The sequence below is a fragment of the Glossina fuscipes genome, unplaced genomic scaffold, assembly GCF_014805625.2.
Source record: "Glossina fuscipes isolate IAEA_lab_2018 unplaced genomic scaffold, Yale_Gfus_2 1, whole genome shotgun sequence".
NCBI lineage: Eukaryota > Metazoa > Arthropoda > Insecta > Diptera > Glossinidae > Glossina > Glossina fuscipes.
The window spans coordinates 15,461,296-15,485,860 of NW_023998415.1; the positions used below are offsets into that span (position 1 = coordinate 15,461,296).

The 24,565-nt window shown below is 34.0% G+C and overlaps 1 protein-coding gene across 6 annotated transcripts in view; it reads left to right on the forward strand.

Moving 5' to 3' along the window:
• The window catches only part of LOC119645005 (myb-like protein AA), a 104,852-nt gene that overhangs the window by 39,210 nt on the left and 41,077 nt on the right, over window positions 1-24,565 (forward strand). For 5 of the 6 annotated variants that reach the window (XM_038044759.1, XM_038044758.1, XM_038044755.1 and 2 more), the window contains one exon: window positions 12,639-12,693. The gene's annotated coding sequence lies outside the window, so the exon portion shown is untranslated. Of the gene's footprint in view, window positions 1-7,100; window positions 7,325-12,638; window positions 12,694-24,565 lie in introns of those variants that run through there. The other variant, XM_038044756.1, reaches the window with a different exon arrangement.

A 24,565-nucleotide genomic window follows, 5' to 3' on the forward strand; every position in this document is an offset into this window, starting at 1 on the left:
TTCTATTCAAAAAAGCTGTGATACGAGATTTTCATGAACGTTCGTTACAACTAATTCAACGAAGTTTAGAAGTCTTCGGACAGAGCAAATGAAATACTTATGGCCGATTATCGATATCGTTCCTTCCAATTACTGTGCTATACTGAAATAAGTCAGGCGTTACTTTTGCCTTCAATTTTTCCAATTTTCGAATAGAAATCGGCATTAGTTAATGCATGTTAGGTTCGTAATATATATAAACGGCCCTCGCGACTTTTACTTATTGACAACTTATTAGGAATCGGTTTTGACCAGATTTGGTGTTGCGATTAAAGCGCTCAGAGACATGCCTTGGAGATTCTTAAACAGTATATGGAATGTAGCGTAATTTTTTTTTTTTTCGTATCTGCTTCTCCGCCTTCCTCCACCTGACCGCGTAATTTTCATTATCGCAAAAACTCACACAGGAATAAATGAGTGAGTGTGAAAACAACATAGAAGTGAAAACAACATAGTGGGCCGTGGTGCATCATCAAGTACCGTAGACTATCTTATTATCACTCATATAATGAGTTTTGAAAATAATTTCTCATATGGGGAGCTATAGAAAAAGCGGACGGGATCCGAACCAGAACACGTTAGTGTGCCGAATCTGTAGGTTGAAGATAATAAAACAATAGATCGATTTAGAAAGTGTTTCTGAATGGATTAGTAAAATAAAATCAATCAATGAATCAATGTCAAGTTCTTACATAATACACTCTTGTGGTACACCTGATGGTAAAAATAACTAAACGTAGTGTTATTATGAGTACTCTGAGAAGGTGCAGCAGATATCTGAGATATGTACAATATATAAATGAAAATTTAGACTTTTTTCATTCGAATTATGCTAGAGTTTTCTTTTTATTCCATGATTTTTTTTTTTTTTTTTTCTATTAAAAGTTTGAAGTTATTCCCTGGCCAAGGTAGAAGTACTTCACGATTGTCTCTTTCACATTTTGACGGAAAAATTTCGCTTTGATCTGCGTACTTGATTCATTAAATAGTTTGTTGCAGTCATCCATTCAACATCGTAGCCCATATTATTAAGGTTATGCAGCCCAACTAACTATAGAATCAGATACCTGATCACCTCGGGTGATCATTTCAGAACGATAGACATTGTACGAGGCTTCGAGCCGAAGAGAGTGACAAGATTCGCAATCAAATCCTTAAAATGGAGAGTAATAAGCTTCGGCAGGCATTGCCAGTATTCATCGACACAAGATAATGCAATCGATCTTTAAAAAACTGGAAAATATAAATTAAATTAAATTAAACAATGCTTTAATATTTTACAACTAATAGGATTTTTTTTTTTTTTTTTTTAAATTTTCCATGTGAATGAGGTAAGGTGAAAAAAATTATTTTGGAAAGTTCTTTCGAGTCCTTTGCCCATCTCTTCTATGTGTAAACGAAATTGATAACACAATTAATGGCATCTGTATGAAATTTTCCGCATATTAAACTAATAATAACTAATGATAACTAATTAGTTGATTTATCACTGATAATTTATTGGCCTATGGTAATGCTTAGGCGTTATTAGTGGCAATAACACAAAACTATGAACTCATACATGTCGAGTATCAAGTCCAATGATAAAATACTGTACAATTAAGCGCAAAAAAAAAAAAAAAAAAAAAAAAAAAAACATGCAAGTTTGTACGGGTGCGATCTCTTCCCTAGGGCCAACATTTACGCCAAAATCGCTCTAGTTTGCATTAATATATCGTATAATAGATTTTGTAATAAAAATAAAAAAAAAAAAACACAAAGTTTTTGTTTTTTGCTTTTTGTAACATCGTTACAAAAAGCAATGTTATGTCATTACATTTATCATTTCATTTTTTGTGAATTTCTATAAATGAAAACAAATTGGTTTACTATAAATTTTCAATTAAACCTTTGCATTGATTTACACTTTATTTCTAATAATTTTAATAAAATTCTATAACAATATTTTCAGTAATGTTTTTCAAAACTCTTAGTAGCTTTCCAAGCTCCAATCTAATCTACAGTGCAGCTATCGTAACTTTATTCATAAAGCCCCGTTTCTCAGGCAACCTCTGCTTTGTTCTAGAATTCTATGTTTGCGAAAAAAACATATAAATATTTTTTGGGGAAAAAGCAAATTTTGAAAAATGTAAATTAAATCATAGGTTAATATGAAGTCTGTGACGCCTACACGCAAGACCAAGCAAGCATACACTATAACTATTATACGCTATTCTTAATTAGCTCAAGCAATTGATGATGCAATCGGTATGATTGCTTGCTTTTCTTATTACAATTAAACACCCTACTGGGGTATATGGGGATTTGTTTTTTTTTTTTTTTTTTTTTTTTTTTGAGCTAAAGAATATCTGGGATTTTTTCCTAGTTTCGTATAAACAATTGAATGCTTACAATAATTCGCTCGTATTTGTTGCAAGTAAATTAAAGTAAGCTCCGCTATCACTGAAAGCCCCTAATAAGTGAAGAAAAAAGGTTAAAGTAAAAGTGCTGCTGCTTCATATCACAATATAATTTTCATTTGGGCATTTTTGTTTGTTTGCACAAAACTAGGCAATTACCTCAAATTGAAATGATTCGGCAGTTTTTAAATCTCGCCTGAGTAGCCGAAGGCGAGGAATCTCGACTAGCAAGACAATGGTCGTGGGTTGGAATCTCAAATGCGGCAGAGTTTTTAATATAAAAAAAGTCGATAGCCTTAGATGCTAATGCTTTTAAGAGTTTAGTCTTAGAATTTATTTCTCTGGCAAAATTAATAATAATAATAATAAATTAAAATACCTTGTCTAAATAATATGATCTTTAAAAATCCTCAAGTTCTCAACTAGACAGCACTAACTCAGCATTTAATAGACGATCGTTTTTCATTAGTCCTATGTCTATGCTATCGACGTCAACTCGTTCGCACTTGCTTTGATGGACAGTGTATTTAATGACTTTATTCTTTCTTTTTAGAGATGTCACTGAAGGTCTGACCGCATCAGTCGTAAGAGAAAACATCGTGCTTTCTTATCACAATTTTTGGTGACTTTTATGACATTCGAATTTCGATTTTGTTACAAGGTTGCCAATCCACGAAAATCGTAAATAAAAAAATAGGCTCGTGACTTGTAATATCGCTGTGGTGTCGCTCAGAATAAATCTGTAAATCATTTTTTCCAAACAAACGCATTTACCTTTCTCTGTCAATTGCAGTTAAGAGATAAACGCGGAACGTAACAAACAGCATAAAATAAACTCTTTTTAAATTTTAAGAAAAAAGTGCTGCATTCACATAACGTAATGATATGGATATCTGCAGTTTACGATTTTCCCATAAATTTATATAACCTGTCGGTGGTGGTATACTCAATATATTTATCAAAAATTTTGCAATAACTAAAGAGAAGCTTTAAAGCATTAAGTTCTGAATCGATTTAGGCATATTCGCCTGTTCGTCAGTACGTCCGCAGTATCTATGCAATATCTTAGCACGAATATTGGAAATTTTTGTTCGCAGATTGTTGGCAGATAGGCCACATTGATCGAAGGACGCGCCCACAGTATAACCTGGGACCGCCACTGCTTTCAAAAGCAAAAACTAACAAACCGCGAAAATTTCCACATATATTCTATGAGTGACCTTACAGTCTCCATAAAAAAGTGGAAAAAATTGGCCACGCCCACATAATTTTACAGATGATAAGAGTGAAATGTTTGGCCACAACTAAACATAATTTTCTTATTCAATTTTTTTATTGACAATTTCTTATAAGTCGGCATTAAATACCACGAGAAGCTCACTTTGATCCCTCAAGGATATTAAAATATCTTAATTACGAATATTTCTACCACTCCATCATAGCATTTCTTTGAAAATGTGTGTTGATAGAATTTTAGTTTTGGAGTCAAGTTAAAAAAAAAAATGATTTACAAAAATTATTTATACTTGATCGACTTCTTTCCTTGACATTCGGAGATCTCTCCGTCATTTCCAGATCTCTCAAAACGCTTCTTCATTTACACTTTATTGCATCTTAAAAATGCATTATTATCAAAAAAAAAGAGTAAAAAATATCCTTTTTAAATAATGGAAGAATAGAAGTTTGCCCAGAAGCAGAGGAATTTTGAGCAAAAAAGATGATACAAAACGCAAAGTAGATGACCCTGACTCTGACGCGTCTGAGGTATAAAAAGCGACAAGAAGCCTGTGCATCTAACGAATATAAGGCAAAGTACTTTTAGTGAAACTAAACAGAATTCAAGGATGACGGCACTCGTAAATTCATTAAGAATAGTCAAAGTTATTATAAGCCTCACATATATGTGAATACTTATGCACAGTCTTTTTCGCGTCAAACAAGCCGGGTAAGTTTGCAATTATATTCTGGCTAACATCTGATGCTACCACTATGTTCTTCTCGTCTGGATTTTCCTATTTGGGGATAGTCGAGAACAAAGAACTTTCTGGTCCCTCTTTTAGTTCAATTTCTTCTGTTACAAGCTGCGGGAGAAATGTGAGAACTTTTAAATTTTTTTATGAGCCTATCATTAGTTGTAAAATTATTGAGAGAATTCTTGCTGTTGTTGCAGCTGTCAGCACCAAGACAGTGATCCATATGATCGAAAAGAGCAAATGATGGTTAGCCATGATGCGTTACAGAATTAGATGACTTGAGGAGTTTCACGCTTAGCGGAAGCAAGTCAAAAAGAAACGGACCCAAATTTGTAACAATTTCCCAAGACGATTAACGAATATCTGAAAGGATTCTCTTCGACAGTGGTACTAAATATGTTCACACCCATGACGCGTGAGATGCGCGAAAGTGATATCGCGACGCTGACCTTTCCACGTCTTCTATAATAGTCTTAATTCAGTTGGAATAGCCTGGTGCGTGTTATACAAAGAAGCGATCGGTTAACAAATTTCTAATTGGCCTTTCGGCCAAGATGTATAACCGACAGCGCGACAGTATGTAAAACGAGAAATATTGGTAAAGTAATAAATAAAACCACTGACTATTGAGACAAGAAGTGTATATATCTCCGTTGACCTTAATGCGAATTGTGTGACTTTTCCTGAGTGAGGGCTGGGATTCAAGTGGGTTCAACTTGCCTGCAATATGGATAGGTGTATGCAAAGTGCCGGTATGTTTACTGTTCAAGCTACTCTTTACAGATCATAATTCTACGTCTGGCATTGCCAACAAGATATGCTTGCAACGAATTTTTCGATTAAATTAATGTCACCTGTAATGTTAAATATACTGAAAGCCAATGTTTACACAACGACATGTGAAAAGGAAATTTTATTTGAATTTCAATAACTTTTTTGATGAAAAAAGCAACAAAAAAGATGAAAATTATGAAAAAGCAACGACAAATCTCATCAAATTATACGCCCGTCAAATACTTAACCAATCAACCAGAAATTATGAAAGGGGCAAAAAATCATTGAATGTATCCTGAAATCATTGCTTTCACATAAAAGTCAATAACATAAGTAGTTATATAAAAAGCAACGTGTGCGCCGAAATCAAATATGTTGTGTAAAGGCATACATTAAAGAAGTTTGAGACATACAGGAGTATGTTTTGATAGATTCCATGATATATGTATTTTGAAGTAACGTCACATACTCAGTTAATTTAGCTTTATATACCTTTTCGATGGGTTTTCGGTCCGTCCCTCTATCCGTATGCATAACTGTTTAGCATTTGTTATTCGAAAAATTGCGACCACGACAGATTGAGATAGAAGGCTAAGACTTATATTGTCAATGAAGGCGAGAGATTGAATTTGAAAACATGTTCTTCCACACCGCCAGCCTCGCACCTATGAACTATCCCTTGATAATGAACTTAATTTTGGTGGAAATATTTCCTAAGCATAAAAAATGCCAATCGATCATCTAACACTTCTAGATAAAATATTACGATTTTTATTCATTAATTTTATGATGGCAAAGATGAAAGATATTAAAAATTCGCCAAAAAGTAAATGAAATTTTTCAACTTGTTTTTATTATTGTTATTATTATTAATATTTGAAAATCTTTCAATTTTTTTTTTTTTTTTTTTTTAAGGAAAGTCCAAAAAATCTCTCGATAAAAAAAATTTGAGGGGAAAATTTTTTAAATATTAGATGTAGCTATAAATGAATAAATGAAAAGAGAAAATTAGGTAAACTTTATAATGCAGAGTTATGGCTACAGGCGTCCGCGTACGCGTCCGTGTACGCGCTCTCGTATAGCGTAATGTTGTCTGTTTGCATACATAACACATCGCCTTGTGAGGTAAGCGTTGTGTAGCTTGTGGTAGCGATGGTGTGTTGGATGTCGTGCACAAAAGTGCCACTGTTAAGTACATGCAGTATGCTTGTGTGTGTTTGCTTTTTTATTGAAATATAATTCGTATGTGTAGATTTAACTAACTTTGCATCGGTGTTAGTGTATATATATTTAATATTTACACACATTTACAATTCTATGCACACACAGTATGAAAAATGTCAAGGAGCGTTTTTTTGCCTTCTTCTTTTTCGAATTTCGTGTATGACTGAAATTGTATTAGTTTAAAGTTCTTTTTTTATTATTATTATTGTATTTGTATGTAAACATAAATGTATTCATATATATAATTATGTAAATATGAATTTGAAGGTTTCTCGATACACTTACGTATACACGTAAATAAATTAATATTTCATATATATATATATATATATATATATAATGGTTGCGTGTGCAAACGTGTATGTATATGTATGTGTATGTATATGTCTGTATATCTATCTATATATATTATATGTGATTACATTGTGCTTCAATTTCCTGTATTTCTAACTTTCAAAGCCGCAACGCAAACAGGATTATTAAAGAATAACATGCATACGAACTTATGTATTTGAATATGCAAAAAACAAAAAAAAAAAAAACAACATGAGCTAACAAGAGTTTCGCCCGTTTTAGGCTTTCATAATAACATGTTCGCGTGAGCTTTTCATATTTTATTTTTGCCTTTTTCGAATAATCGTGAAACACTTTTTTGGACATAAAAAAAAAAAAAAAAAAAAAAAAAAATGCTTTATTTGAAGCTCAGTTAAAAATGCAAAATTCTTAACCGGACTGTAATAATTTCGCGTTTTTTGTTATGTTCTTTCTTTATATTGCTTTTCTTTTTTGTACAAAAATCGCATGAGTTGTGTTCAAAAGTCGTATGAATGCGTTTGAACGGCAAATTAAGTTCATTTTGCTCTTAAATAAAAAAACAACGAAGTTGTATATTTGAAATTGGTGTTAACCTTGAAGGTAAGACATAAAAAAAACCATGCTCTAATATTGGTTTGTTCGAAAAGTAATTTCGTTTCTTTCTTTTTTTTATCAAAATGGAAGGCGATTTTTTTTATAGTGAATAAAGATATGATTATGAATGATACAAAATTCGATAAATATAACCTTTCAACGATTTTACGTATTCGTCGTTAATTATCGGTGTTTATTACATCAGTTAATCCATTTATTTTGTCTTCATCAATTTCAAACGATTTTCTGGAATATGGTACACTGCCACATCTTCAATATCAAAATTGTGGGAAGAAAATGTTGTAAACTAGTTTTGCCCCTGTCAATACATCTTCTGCATACCCGTTCAACAATGGTTTTCCTGCTTGAATACTTTTTCTACTTTTCGATTCTGTAGATGATACGATATCAAACAAAACCTATTGCATAGAATCAAAGAAATCTTTTTCAAAAACAAGCCTTGTTATAGGCCCTGTTAAAATGTATAATGAAAATGCGACTCACGTGTCAGCTTGGCTGTGAAGAATGCAATTAAGCTTGCTGTCGGGGGAAAAGAAATGACCTTACGTACAACCTAATATGTCAAAATGCTACAGCCAGGCAAAGGCGGCTATTAGTTAGCCGACATAAGTTAAGTATTTATTAAAAGTTGTTCGGCCGCTAAAGATCAACTCTAGTACTATCCCTTTCCCTGCGGTACGAAGCTTAGGCACTATCTATAAGCTTACGTTAACATTCCTCGATTCTTTGATTTTTCAATATATATGCGGCAAGCATTCCTACCATTTTCCATATATTTGGTAGTGCGAGATTATCTGGATGAAGAAACTCTCCAATCTCCATCTATAGTTTCTCCCGTTCGTTAAGGTATTTCGAATAGGCAAAAAGCACATGCTCAGCGGATTTCGTAAGGTGGCAGACACTGTGCAAAGGGCTAGCTACGTTTTTTAACCGATTTAAGTGACTACGAAAGCATCCATAACCAATGAGCAGTTGACTGATATAGAAGTCTATCTCAGCGTTTTGCCTGAGAGTTAACGGTTATCCATCTATCTTTTGCGGGTCTACTCCACCACACCTGTTCAACGAAATTACTTAAATATCTTTCCGCTCACTAAAGATTCAAATGCAGTGAAGTGTTGCGTGTGTACTTCGAATTTTATTCCTATGCATTGGTGACTTTACGGCAAATAGGAAAATTACAACTCACTTTTATCGCTCTCTCTCTCTCTCTCTCTCTCTCTCTCTCTCTCTCTCTCTCTCTCTTCATCTATAGTACGTTCTTTTGTCTCCTTAATTATCGCAATGTATGACAAACAAGCACCAAGCAATCCAATGTTCCTTTGATAGGTCAAACTTTATATATTTGAAGATAATACATTTTTAAATGTTTTTGAAGATCGCTTACTAACTAATAGTAAATCCATCAGCAAATTTGTATAAGACCAGACTTGGGGCATGTGATCCCTCAAATCTGTGGTTCAAGGTTGCATACTCAGCTCAATCCAGATATTCTCATCTCGAGCAAAAGACTTCGGCATGTTGTAAGATAGCCTGGGCAATGCGCGTAATCTCTTTTAACTAAACCATTTTAGGCATATGGAGCATTTGGAGAGATTGCAGAGAGCATGGTGAACAAAAATGAACTTCATATTGGTCAAGTATTACTATATCTTATGATGTCTCAGATGCGTATTCGTTCGTCTTACAACCGAAACATATTATATGTAAGAAAATTGTATATGTAAGGACACCTGGCTGTACGCATACAACATATATATGCATATATATGTCAATGTTCGGAACGAAGCTGGCTTTTATATGCACTCGTCTTAACTTATTCAGGTAACAATTGCGTTAGATTTAAGGAATCTACAAAGGTTTAACTTTAACACCGCAAGCTACGTTATGCGTAAGTGTGATTACAGTGTAGTGAAAAGTTTCAAGTGTTGTGTGTATAGTTGCAGGTGGTTTTTGTTACTGGCTAAAATTTTACATTTTGCTAACGCATTACTTTTACATTTGCTTTTCATTTCCTTAACCCAATATCGAAGCTTAAAGGTTTCCACGTTTGCTTATATCGTATGTAACACATTTATGCTTTTGATTTGAGATACTGACGGCTGACGGTTCAGCCAATTGTGTCTGTTCCCGATATGTGTTACTTTTTGTAAAATTATTAATCTTTCCCTAAGATCTTGTTTCAATTTAATTCGTGTGAGCATGACTTTACCAGAATTTCGGGAAAATCGAGTGGACCACCTCGCAAAAGGACGGAAAATTTTTGTATCACATTTACAATTTTATTCATATATATATAAATATATATATATATAATATCGAATGTTCTTTATCTTCACAACCTATACATCACAGAAAGTATGATAAAATAAGTTAAACAAGTAGGTGCTTAAGATACGCTTTCGACTCTTTATCTTCTATATATATATATATATATATATATATTTTTTTTTTGTGCGAAATTTTTCAATAGTTACGAAACCATATAAACTTTTTACGTGTGGAGGGAGTGTGTGCGTGAATTTTCTTGTCAAACATTTCTATTCTATAGTCTGATGTCTTCAAATTAGCTTGTATTTCTGTAGTTCAACTTGAGCGTGGGGTTTCGTAGCCATGATTACGTGTACATATTCATATATGACGGAGGCATGCACGGAGAAGTGAAAAAGTTTTCCTTCATTTTTGCCGATTACTTCGACTGACAGCTGGCGTTCATTTCTTTCTTCATATTTTTTAACAATTGTTTCCTTTTTCTTTATTTTCCTTTCTTTTGTGACTATTTAAAGAAATTCTCAAACATACATATACTCCTCTATGTAGCACGAAACACTCATATAGGTAAAAACACAATAAAGGATATGTTGGTGTTGCAGTTGAATGTCGCTCCTGTGCGCTGCGATAGCAGTCTATTGTTGTTTATGTAAGAAGTACGTGGTTTACGTGTATTGAATTATATAACGATCACTCGTAATTGTTATTTATAAACTGTAGTTCTTTCGTTAAAGGACTTGCACTTTGGATAAAGCAATTGCAAGGATTTTCGATCAATTCTCATATGAGAGATAAATTGAAAATCCTTTAAAAAAGCCTTACAACCACATGTTTGAAAAAAAAAAAAAAAAAAAAAAAAAAAAAAAACAGAAAATAAAAGAAAAAAATGAATAAAATCATGATCTGCGAGAGTAAAGGATTAAAAATTGTATATAAATAATTAAAACGTTAGGCAAAAATTACGAATCACAAATGCTTTGTTTCGGGCGATCTTTTCGGACCGATTTTATATCTTATTTTCATATGATCCATGTTTGCAGACAATTCTAAATTTTTGATAAGCAAAATATTATCGCAAAATATGTAACAAAAAAGAAAAATAAAAGAAAAAACAAGGTTTTATTCCTTCGGCTAAGACGTCTTAACGATGAGGGATACAAAAACAAGCGGGACAATAGGTACACGAACGGGCAAGCTATAATCAACTTTAAATTTTAAACTGATCAAAAGTGAAAGCTGCGTAGCTCTAATTATTACCGTTGGAATGACACAGGGAGTTAGCATAGCTAACATAGCTAGGTTATGAAAAACCAGATGCACAATTTTAAATGTCGGAGAAATGAAAAGAAGTTGTTCATTGGATATATACGTCATCGTCAGCTAAAAACGTTCGCACCCTTTAGACAATTTGTTGATACCATATCAAGGAAAGTCTATCCATTTGCCTGCGAATCATTCATTAATCGAGACATTTTTTTCACTTCTTTATATAAACCAAGGCTCTGCTCAGCAAGTGTCTGATCCATCGATCGGAGGGAAACGAATTCAATGTGAACGAGTATTGCCGACGAAGCAGCGAGCTTGTGTTGTCCTTTTTTTGATATTCTCGCTACTTTTTAAAAAAGCGTAAATAACGTATGGTATTGACCATCCCACTCAGCTCGTAAAAGACAAGACTGTTCTGGGTCAGACCACAGACAGGTCATCATATTTCTGCTAAAGCCACTCCTGCCTTGTGAACGATGTGAATGATGGAGTTGTAATCTATTCATAGTCTTTTAAAGTTTCGGTATAGATATAAATTCGCTTTTCATCCTCAAAAACGACGCGATGCCAAAACGATTTTCTCTATATCACCGAAGCAATATTTCACATCTATGTTTATGACTGTTCCCAACTGATTACAGTGTGATCTGTTTGTGAGAAATCCGCATTTCATTCTTGTTCAACTAGTATATCATGAAAGTAAAACGATGCGTCGGCGTTATATCTCAGATTCAAGTCATTCAAAATTTTGAAAATCGTCTTTTTGACTTAAAGTTCTCGTATCATTTCAAGAGAACTGATTGCTAAATTTTTTGCAAATTTTGTCGTCGAGATAATACAGGGAATATTCATTTTATTTAAGAGTTTTACAAGCGATGAGAAAAAATTGTGTTGTTAACCGTTTGCCGCCGAAATTATTAAAGAAATCATTTTCGCTAGTTACGTAACTCATTATCAAGTTTCGTCTGTCCAATCGGATAATCGTTTGATTGCAAATTTCGTGTCACCGGATCAGATCGTAATGATACCTTTACCCTTACAAAGTTTGTAAGAATTAGTCAGGGGTGCTTTAGAACATAGCTTGCGAGTAGCTTTTAAGGGGTAAATAGAAAAATACAAGCAAAAACTTTATATTCGACTGTAAGCGAATCTTTTATACACGTGTTTACGTTTAGTAAAAAAAAAAGAAAAACGAAAAAATGAATTTTCCAGTGCGAGGGGCTGACTTTATTAGTTTTTGTAGGATGCATGAGTAATGAGCAAAAACTCAATGGGCAATGTTACGCTCAGCTCAGCTTACGTTGCGCCATAGGCGTTTGCTCCGGCTGATGTTTTCCCTCCCATTTTTAATATCAACTTGTTGTTGTTTGGACACTTCTTATGTTTCTGCCAAATGTGAAGCTAATAAATAATTGCATTTTCAAGGTTGGAAGGAAACATTACACAAACGGATCAAAAGACATGATTGATTTGATTCAGAATTTAATGCTGGTTAAAAATGCGTTGTCGCTAAGACTCTTCTAAGACTCGTTCTGGATGTCGCAAACACGTTGACAAAATGAATATGCGTCTCTACTACGTGGTGGTGGTCGACGTCAAAAAAACTTGAACAAATAAGAGCCTTAAGCTTTAGATTTAAAGAATCAAAGTTTTTTGTTGTGTTTTTCAAAAAAAAAAAAAAAAAAAAAAAAAAAAAAAAAACCCTTTCAAATAAATATTTATGTAAAATTAATAAATTTTCCTTTTTTTTGCTTGTTTCCAGTGAATGCTTTGCTAATCCCATATGCTATGTGAATATATTTATAAACTACCAGCACGTAAGTCATAGTGTTTATTAAATAAATGTAAATATAATATAAGATTTTTGCTGAGATATTTATTGAAATTAAAACTTAATCCATTTTCAAGTGGGGACAAAAAAGTTGTAAATGCAAAGCGCAGCTATAGTGAGTGCTTTGTTTTACCGATTGGGTACATAGATCCACTAGGTTACGGCTATTTCTCTTGATCCCTTTCCTAAGTTCTACACGAATGCGGGATATTCTCTGAATTAATATAAATATAAATATATATAAAAAAAAAAAAACAAAACGCAGAGACCCTGACTCTTTTGCTTTGCTCAGCAAAGAATTCGTAGAGTAACACAAATTTACTCCCAATGTATGAAATTGTTTACTGCAAGCGTTCCGAGCTTGATGTTAGCGGCAAAATCTATAAAACACCTAAATACAGTCTGTTGTTATTATAATTATTATAACTTATTTAGGCCAAAAGAATGAACCCTAAGAGTAAAGGTAGGGAAAGCACAAGTCGCTTACTAAGGCGATCAACTTCTCCTATTTTTTCCCCTTTTTTTTAGGTCTGTTAAATGGTTACTTCAACAGGCCTTATAAAATTAAAAAGTCTTAAAAGCCTGATTGATATTAAGTTCTAAAGGTATTTTCGACATGACCATAGGATTATATGTTTCAAAAACAAATTTTCGAATATTAGAAAGATTTTGGCATTAATTGTTGGAGGAGTAGAATTCTTAAATCCATCCATTCATATGCTGCAATGATGAGCCCAAGGGGGATTCTTACAACTGTTTCGACCTCGACGATTTTCCCGACATTGATTTGATGTAGAGGTGGAACGTCATTGGTAGCATATAACCAGATTTAAAAGGTGTGTGAAAAGTGTGTTTACAGAATGTGTTTGAAGAATCGATTTCAAATGCATTATTTTGCGGTAAAGTCGATCAAAGATTGAATGAAAAAGAAAAACGAAATCCAATCGTATTTTACATGCGAAGTAATTTTCGCATGAAAGTCTCCTTCAAGATGATGAAATTTGCAAAATTAATTAATTTTCAATTTTCATCTCACTGCGTCACCGAACAACTGCTTGCAACTATTAACAATAATAATTTGAATTGCTAGCAAAAAGCACATTCTTGTTTCAAGTTAGCCTTTGGCAAACACAAAAGTTCACATGGACACTAACTGAATCGTTACCCTGAAGTTATCGCAATAACTCAAAAAAAGAAGAGAGAAAGAGAAAGAGAAAGCTTAAGCTTATCAAGCATATCTGTATGTTAATTTCTATCGTGTTGTGCATGTAACCGTTCAACAATCCCCTAAAACCACTTGTTTGCCAATAGCATATATAACCATTAGTCTATTTTTCTCATACTGAATAATTGATTGATTGTCGACCGAAATGCTTGAAATTTATTTCTGGCTGCCTTTTTTTTTTTTTTTTTTTTTGGATATTTTATGCTTAGGGATAGAATGGTCTCGCTAACAGGAATGAGTGCAAATAGGTGAAGCATTACAATCAAGTAAGCTTAGGTTATGGTTACAGTGTAATCTATTGACGACATATTTCGAAGGTTTGAAATTAGTTTAGAAAATCGCGCTTAGTAATTCAGTATGTCCGTAACGGCCATCGTATCACATATAAATGTGACTTTTTTTGATTTTTGGGGCGATAATGGAAAGGATGTACGATGATAATCTTGCCATGATGAGCGGCCTATAAATGCACATAATGCTCGCGTGCAGATATCAGATTGTGTATCGCTTACCTGTTTTGCTTTCACGCTTTAAAATATAACGATCCCCCCGGGTAGTAAGAGTAAGTAAGTTTTCAGTTAAGATAATTTCTAAATCGGCTTCAGCTTTCTGTTCCACCTATGTGCCACGTTATTAACCCGATATTACTGAACATATATGTATATATATATATATATATGTATATTTGATGTGGAGATTGTTGGTGCAGTACTGGCCGTCTCTTTTCCAATGGCGTGTACTCGTCATCAGAATCGCTTCCACTTGTGGAGGTAACTTGTTTGGGCTATCAGTGCACTGCACTCTGTGACTACCATTGTAATAATGACTTTTTTAGGTCATCTAACATTGCTTCTACTTTTTCCATCGATTTAGTCAATGTGCCTTGAGTCCATACTTAATACATGTATTCTCCATGCACCGTCTTGGTGCGATTGTATTTCGATATAAACAGATTTCCAAAGATTTGAAGTTAAAATCTCGTAAAATTAAGCATCAATGAGAAAATGGTCAAAAGCATCGCATTTGCCACGAACCCGACATTTCTATGTGAGTTTGCCATCATTTATTTGCGAATTCAAGTGAGCATCGAAACACTTTAAATGAGAAAAAATGGACGCTTGGCATAATAGAGATATTCGAACTTTTTAACAGGGTTCACTGTTCAATAGAATCTTTAGCATTGTCGTGGCAATCTAATTGTCGGCATTTTTTCACAAAGTTTCTCATTAATTGGAGTTCTGGTATAAAGCCGTGGGCACAGTCAGTGGCACCTTTTTCACTCTTCTTATTATATGAGAAATCAAATCGAAAGTCGAAGATTTCATCGCCATTGAATTTACTCAAGGATCAAGAATTGACTTATTATCCTTCTCGTTTCTATATGATTAAGTGAATTTATGTTTCGTTTCCGAGAAAACGAAATGTATAGGGAAATGTCAAACTGTGAAAAATAATATGTAACGAGCTCGAATGCGAAAGGGTTACGTTATCTTTATCTATCCGGGATCCAAGCTGTATGAAATCAACTCAAATCGAAACTCGAGTGATTTCTATAAGAAGTTCGGCAATTATTTACAAACAAAGAAGATATCTTGCTGCAATATTTTCAAATAGAGAGGATAGAGAGGACATAGCTAAGACAATAAAGTGTACTTTTTCCATATTTTACATTTCCTTAACCTAGGGCAGCTGAAGGTACATTTGCTTGATACATTATAGTGACTAAATTTTGGATCATGCATTTTTATCCATAACACTAATTGGCATTTCATTGTTGTTAGTTCTCTTAGTGAATCCGTTGCTTATATTAACAACATATCGGCGCACACAATTGATTTGTTGTTTTTAAATCTGTCATCCATACATATAAACTGTATCACATACGTGGCTGGGAAATTGGCTGGCGCGGCAATCCTGAATAACACAACTGTGCGTTTTCCTGTCACTTCGTTCGTGTTTTACCCGGAACGTTTTGTGTACGTATTATAGAATATAGAAAGCATAACCCGAAAATGTACATGGAAAAAGAGGTGAATGTAATACACACGCCCTAAGGCAGAATTATTAAATGTTTCGCAGAGGTTTCCTTTGTAGCTTTTCCCACCAACACTTACCAAAAAATTTGACATTTGTCGGTTTACGCTACTGCGCCTTTTGCTTGTACACAAATTATTACAATCAAGTCACAAATGCATAAAAAAAAGTTTAGGGTAGATGGGCAGGTAAAGGCATTCCGTTAACACCTTTCGAATTTCTAAAAGCGAAATAAAATTGTTATTGTCACAAAAAGTGGATTTGTAGCAACGGCTTTATTTATGTTCTTTTTTTATATTTTTGCAAGAGAAACAATGAAATTGGATAAATGCTATGATTTCTTTAGCAGGGGTTATAGTAATCACCAAACAAGGCAACATATAAAATAAGAAAATTGCTTAAAAGTTAACTGTGATTACGTCTACGAGACGAAGGGATTCCTTTTTTACAATGGGTTTGAGAAGAGTCCCAATGCAAATTTTGTACGAGATTTCGTAGCAATTTTTCTTATTTTTTTTTTTTTTTTTTTAACCTAAAGGCAGCAACAGCAATCTGGTGGGGTCCATCTGTCCGGCTTCTTGTTTAAGTTGTAATTACGATTTCAAAACGTCACGCTAAATAATGAGTTCTCGCTCAAATTTTCTGTTTTGCTTATGATAATTTGGTCTCAAAAATGAATAAAATTCCCCTGCAATTACGGGTGAAAGGCATTGCAATAACATAATATATTTGGGAAAATTTTTAAGCATAAACAAAAAAAAAAAAAAATATTTCAAATTTTTAAAAAATTGCAACACAGTGTAACTGATACAAACTTCAATCTAAATTTTGAAAAGAAAAAGATGCTTAAGCTATAAATTTGTAAGATAGGGAATCAATTATTATTATACAAGAAAAATATTGATTTTTGCTTGACTGGTCAATCAATAATGGAATGAAGATATCAAATTTTCCACCCAAAAGGGAGGCAGTTTGCAATCAAATAAATTTAGTTTGAACTAACTTCATCAAAATTTTCTTCAGATAACAAATCACCCCAACCCCAACCCCCCCTTCCGTCTCCTCTAGGAAGCATCCATTAAGCCATTGAAAAAAAGGAACAACAAATTTTGGAGAAATGTACACAAGTGCTCCCCGCCTAATGGAATGAAACTACGTTTTGTTTATTTTATTCCGTCTTTTCGTCGCCTTCGTCTTCTTTTTGCACTGTAACTACTTATTTTACCGTCCGGTTACATTACATTGTAAGTGTAGGTTACACTCTAAATATGTAAGATAAGAGCAACTGATTAAATGCAAGGTACACGGTGCTGCAAGATATAGATTGTGAGCGGCGAGTTTAACGGAAAAAATTTTAACTACAAAATGATTTATCTCACATTTGTATTTTTGTACATAAACTTGCTTGTAATCGCTTGTAACAGACCGAAAGTGAGCGAAGGAGGATGTACAAGTTCCTGTTTGATGAGAAAATGGGAGGAGGAGATAATGATGATTAATCGATTTTCGACGAATATTTCGACGAAATGGAATGACTTATCTGCCAACTAGGCTTGGATCCTTTATGAAAGACGTAAAATTGAAGTTAAGAAAAGTTATTTTCTGGTTAGTAGAGATGCCGCCGGCGGTCGGGTACACTAAAACGATGCTTGTTGACATATTAAAGACACAATCAAATTAATGCAATTTCAAAAAATGTTTTTATGAACAAATTTCGAAAAAATGAAATCAATGGATTAGGTAAAGAATGCGCGCGAACCCCTGATTCGCCCGTTTTTTATTTCCTTCGCTTGTCAATAGTTAGCTGTTAAGACTCTCAAAGATCTGACGATCGAAAATCGTCTTATGAATTTTGAAAAGCAAGCTTGTGAAGTGAAAATATGTGTTCGCTGTGCTCAGACAATTTTGGTGGCAATGCGAGTGATTCGGATTGTTATTGTTGAAATTTTTCATCCATAATTGTTTACAAGTGCTCGATGAAAATTTCAAAAAAAAAAAAAAAAAAAAAAACCGACCGATCAAACCTGATATACATTTAATATGCTTCTCCCTGATGGTTTTCTTTTGCTCGAGCCGGACTTCGGGATAGACATTTGTAGTCATTTAAGCATATAAAATAAAAATTCCTTGTACAAGAACAAGAAGAAGATAATTGTTTACGAACACACGAGAACTGTTGTAAAGCGTCGGGTATGGTTTTCGCTTGAGAGCGCCGAACAATGCAAACAGTTCGATTAGTAAAAGTTATGATTTTCTACTTGAAAAATGTTCTTAAATATTCACTTTATTCACGCATAAGGAGTAACTTATTTGAATATATAAGGCTTAGAAGAGTTAATCAGTATTTTGAAAAATTATCCAAAATTCTTTATTTGATTTTTGAAGTTCGGAAGTGAAGGAGCTCGTATTCATATTTTCTATCGAGAAATTTATAACGTAAAGCAAAATTAAAAGAATGTCACGTCATAAAAGACGTCGTAAAGCCTGTACGCGTCGGAACCGATCGAAGTCCCATGCTTTTAAAAGTAACCATAAAAAAACTTGGCAGATACGTAGAAGGCGCCGGCGACTCTGTTGTCGAAGCGTATTGTCCGAAAGTTTCATACGTGCCTTTCAAAATTTACACATTGGCGGAGACTAGAAGCAAAAAATTGCTGACAAGAACATCACAACAGGGCGACAGGAGTACAAACAAATCATATATTTTTGAATTTTTAACGACAATGGCATTACAGCAGAATCAAGAAGAAAATTTCTTATATATTTCATATTTGCTATATAAAAAAAAAAAAAAAAAAAAAAAAAAAACAACAACAATTTGTCTTCAAATTTGTCCCGTTTGCCAATGGGAGGAAAAACGTGGACGAACAAGGTCGTCTGAATCACAAAATTAAATTATGTAAAAATATCTGAATTTCTTGCTAAACCTCCGATTGACCTTAAAAATAGATGCATACGAATATATGCGCGCATATCGGGACGTATGATTGACTTCTTTCGATTTTAAATTATTGTTTTCGATCTGTAGCGGTGGACTAGCAATAGCGTGAGCTTCAGTAAATTCGTGCTGCGCCTTACAAGAATGGTCACAGTATAAATAAACCTTTTTACCTTTTTTTTAGCTCGGAATTCTAAAAGAAATCGATGAGAATCGTGGGGTATAACTTAGAGAGAACGAAATAACGCCAGCTATAATCCATAAAGCGCTATACCTAAATCTATTATATATAAAATGAAGATGGCGCCACTCGATTTCGTTAGATGGTATAGCACAACAAAATTGTTAACTGCCAACATTCAGAAAATTCGTATTTAAACTGTCCGGTTTTCTGTCCGGCATTCTAGCCAGCATAAATTTTAAATTTTATCTGCTTATGTAGACGAAAAAAGGCGTTATTTCTTTTAAGTTTAGCCTCCTAACATTTTGGTCAAAGATAGTTACCAGGTCGGAAGAGACATTTAGTTTTTTCAGCGTGGAAGAATTGCCGATTTAACATTGGGGGGACGATCCCGAGGAACGAATTCCTTTATTAACGGTTCAACTGGCCGCAATGGTGTATTTAAAAAAAATTTCCATGTTTTCAATCGGAACTAACACCTTAAAGACGAAATAGCTCTATAAATAGCTCTAACACGCGTTAAATTGACGAATGGGCTTTTTGCGGAAAGACAACATTTTAAGTTATCCTAAGGCGCTCGTCTTGACGCGAATATTGGCTTTTGGGGAGTTAATGTCATCAAGCAGACGTCATTCCTATTAGGAAGGACGAGAATCACTAGCAGTTTTATTTCGAGTTGGGAAAAGAAAAATAGAGAGAGTGACTACATTGGCTTGTGTAACCTGTGCGTCTTGTCTAGCGTGGTGCCCAGCAGGCATATGCGAACAGCTAGGGAAAGATTTATGATTAGAAAACTAAAACCAGAGATTTTTCGAACAATAAAAAGGCAAACAACTCAAGCAAACAAAAATGAGAAATAAAAGAATGATGAACATAAGAAAATGAAGAAATAAACACCGTAGATAACGAAAGATTTTCAAACCTTCAATTACACTGAAATATTTATTTAAATGTCATCCTCCGCGATCGACGCTTGTACGACAAACAAAAAATTAATCTTAAAAGACAACAACAACAACAACAACAACAACAACAAGTACAGAGTAGAATACGCGAAAGGGCAGCAAATGCAACTAACAGAAAATGAAATGATATTACAACACAATAGCGATTCAAAATATATAATCACACAATATGATTTACTTACGAACCACGACAATTTACGACAAATTAGGTTCTATTAAGGCTTAATAATCAAATAAAAGTAAAAAATTTGAGAAATTTCGCAAACATTTGTGAGCACAAGAAAGTAACGCGTCTATAACACGCGCGCAGTGTTGCCAAACTTGAAACTATTGAAAATCGTTCGGATCGGCTGACTTCATAAGATGCATTATTTTGATAAGTCGTTGTAAGAACAAGTATTGACATTTTTAGAACTCCGTTGTGTTTTAGCAATTCAAATGATGCGAGAACTTTGGATCGGAGGAAGAAACAATTTGTTGAACGGTTCCTATGGAAACTGAATTTTTATATGGTAACAAGGTTTAGTTTTTAATACTTCTTGATGAAAATTCTCTTATGTGGCATCAATGTTAACCTTTGGTCGAATTTGGTCCACGTAGGTATATTCTTTTGGATCCCAATCCATGTGTTCTAATCGAAAACAATGCCGAAAAGATGCCGGAAAGATTTAATTGTTAATGCTTTACGATGAAAATTTGTCAATAGCGAATAACAATAGGGATTTTCCATCACATTAATCTATCTATATATATATTAGGTTGGGGGAAAAAGAAATCCATTATTTTTATATGAACTTCAGGACTTTATTTAACATGCTTCGGATTGTCTTTTTCCCCAACCTAATATATATATACCGCACTATTTATAGCGCACCTTACACAGCTAGTCTTATGAAAGAATACACTTCCCTGGCTAAAAAGTCTAGTTTATGATTTGTTATGACGAAAGCAACTGGACAGTAATAAAAAAAAAATCTATCACAAGTAAGTTAAGTTTCCAAAATACAGCGCACGTTCACGTTTGAGTATCCGCCTTGTGTGAGGGCTTTCATGAAAATGATGCGTTTTTGTTGTATTATCACGAAATTGAGTAAATTCAGAGGAGAGATAAATCAGAAAATGATTCTGCATCGATTGGTATATTATAAGGTGGAGCCATCCTTAGTTTTCTTTCTTTGGTGTTAACTACATCCGCATTTAATAAATATAATATGGGTGGGATAGGGTGTAAAAATTTGTTGTTTAATAAAATATTAAGGAATACATCTAAAACCAGCAACAACAACAACAACAACAACAATAACAATAAAGGTAACAAATTGTAAGAGAGAATGTATTGCAAAATCATTAATTTTAATGAGCAGCATCCTTGTACAACTACTGATACTGAAGTCGTGTTGTTGCCCACTACACCCACATGTACTGTGAACCATCTAGCATTAACGGTACAACTATTACTATCGCTATTGCAGCTAAAATACATTATTTTTGTTTTTGATGCTGTTTTTGTTGTTATTGTTCTTGTTGTTGTTGTTATATTTTAACCTTTTAAGCAACTACCTCTGCCCCTACATATTCGTATTTTGTATGTGCAGTGTTTTGTACATTCGCATGTGACATTTGCATTTTAATGAAACATCGTCAATGTTGTTTTACTATTATTATTGTTGTTGTTGTTGTTGTTCTTCTTCTTTTTTTTCTTTTTTTTTTTTTTTTTACTCATTTTTTTTTTTTCTTTTTTCCTTTTTATTTTAAAGCCATTTCACATTTTCCGCTTTACAAAGAGCACTTGTTCGCCTCTATTACATTCTGTAATGATGTAGATATTGCCGTTTTCAGTTTGTCGCAGTTACAGTTGTTACAATTGTTTTTATATTCGCTTGTTTGCATTTTGTTCAATGTTTTTATACGATTTCAATAGCAATTTCGAGTTAGACAGACAGCATTCGTTATTGTCATTATTGTTTATTTAGTTTCGTTGAATTTTACATTTGTTTAACTCTATGACGAACGAATTCTCAATTTTACATAAATTTTTATTTAGTTTAATTATACGTATGTACATTCAATCGGGGCGATAGGGTGCAAATGATAAATAAATTGAATACAGCAATGTAATTATGTACTGTTTATAATTTGTGAAAGTAGTGCGTTAAAATGTTCATTTACACAAGCTTAGTAAAACAATTTAATGAGGATGTCTCTTAATTCATTATTATTCATCAGCATTACGTTTAGAGAATAAAAGCAAATCTCACTGTAATTTAACTGCATTTCATATGAAAGCATCAAAGTTATAATGCATTTGCAACTAAAACATTCTATCTAACATTATATCTACCGATATTTTATATATATCGGCGTGTTCGAGTTAAATTCACAAAATCCCTTGTGGAACAACGAATGGCGTCAACGCTTACGCTACGATACGAATTGAGACTTTGCACATCTATTTTTGAGTCAATTTAAACGATCAATCTAAAAAAAAAGTGAACACAATTCACCCGCAAACGCTTTCACAAAACGCGAAAAATTAAAGTAACACCACTTCAACTGGTACAGCTATTCACTCGTTTTGAAAATAATGTACAACGAATGGCACAAAGACCGAATATTGAATGTTTTCAACACGTTACACGAGCTGATCATTCAAATTTAGCGAACTTAATTGACATCGGGAAAACCCTATTGTTTTTCAGTTTCCCTCATATAAAACTAAATATTAGATTTTCTCTCCATATAAGGGCCTGCTTCTCAGGAGGACCCCAATGATTGGTGGGGGTCTAAAAAAAATAGTCCTATGTGACCCAAATCGCCCTTGTGGCGATTGCTTTGCTAAATTTCTACTATGAACTACTTTTTAGCGTAAAATTTTAGAAATTGAAGGGTTTGCTGTCAATGTAGCGCTACGAACTAATTTTCAGCTGCGGTCGAAGTACTAAAACTCAGCGAGTCTTGTTGGAACATTTGGAATGTTGCAATTTGTCTCGACGACTTATCACAATAAGGCGTAATATCCCCCAAATGTTGGATCGTTCTTGGGTCAATACCCGTCATTGTACCAAATGTCATCAAAATATGTCAATAACTGCGACCTGTAGATTGAATAAAACAATACGTGGTCAGATAGCTTGGATAGATACAGAAAATGAGTCTGAGGTCGGCCGGTACAACAAAAGATGAGTCTCTCTAAAGCCGTGCTGGGTGTTACGTGCCGTTCGCGCAAATCTAATATACCCCGCACTACAAGTGGTGTAGGGTATAAAAAGAGAATTTCACTACATTTTGGTGAATAAATTGCGAATTCTTAGAAATATTCTCCGAAATAGCAAATTGATTCCCAAAATGGTTACGATTGCTCCATCGATCAAACTTTTGAACATCGGTTGAGAAAGTGCCGGCTTCCAGTATAAGTTATTCGAACAAGAAAAGAGTTTAACCATTCCTAGGGATCATTCTGATAACCACGATCGCAGAGATTTTCTACTGGTTCTTTACTGGTAAAATATAGTTTTTTTGCACATGTGTGGGCAGCCACTTAGATAAAATGCCGTAATTGTTTGAAAGAATTATAATGAGATGAGTGAGAAGAGAGCGAGGCATTTTTGTTTTATGTTTCACTTGAAACTTGCGACATCTAGAACGACAAGATAGTTCATTGTAGACAGATTGTATCAAAGGAGACGGCATGGTTAACGAACGAACGGACGCATGCAAGCAAAACGGATGTGGCAAGAACGATGGGAAAGCCAAGTTTTTACTATTAAAAGGCTTAGTCGACAGATCTTTTCGATCTGCTAAGAACACAGCCCATCGTAGACCTGGACATAAGCATAGCGCAACGCAGATTACTCATATTTTCGAACGAGTTGGCATTGAATGAGCTCTCGTCACTCATCGCCATCTGAAGTATTCAGTGTGTGTGGTCGAGTGTCTTCAGGGAAGATGTGGATTATATTTTAATCTTATGCATATCTGTAGACCGCTCAAATGGTTCAGTCGCCGACTGGGCTGGTGTATTTTCCATTCCGCTTCAATAAAAAATCGAACTTTTTAATTATCTTCTTCGGCACTTCGAATATATGTTCTATACAACGGACGTTCTGCTGTATTCCTATATCCAAAGGTTTTTACTGTGAAAAAAAATTACGATCAACAAGAGAAGTAGAAAATATTAAGTGCACAAATTAATTCCTTGTGCATTTTGATAAAGTTTGTATTTAAAAGAGTACTTGTTACAAAGCTTTATGGACGAAATATTTAGCATTATCATCTATCGTCCTTCAACTCTTATCGGGTTGCTTGCGAATGGCCTGCGGTAGGAAGATCATGTTTTCGAGACGAAATAGTCTGTGATCGATTTTCGTATAGCTTCAACTTTTGTGAGCCGCTGATCTGCTATATATGACTGCATCAAAAATAAAGGCTTACTGACTAATACCACAACCAGGTCACTCGCTAGGTCGGTTTTGCCGGACACGGAACGACGGATAAGAAAATTTATCATCTTCAAGA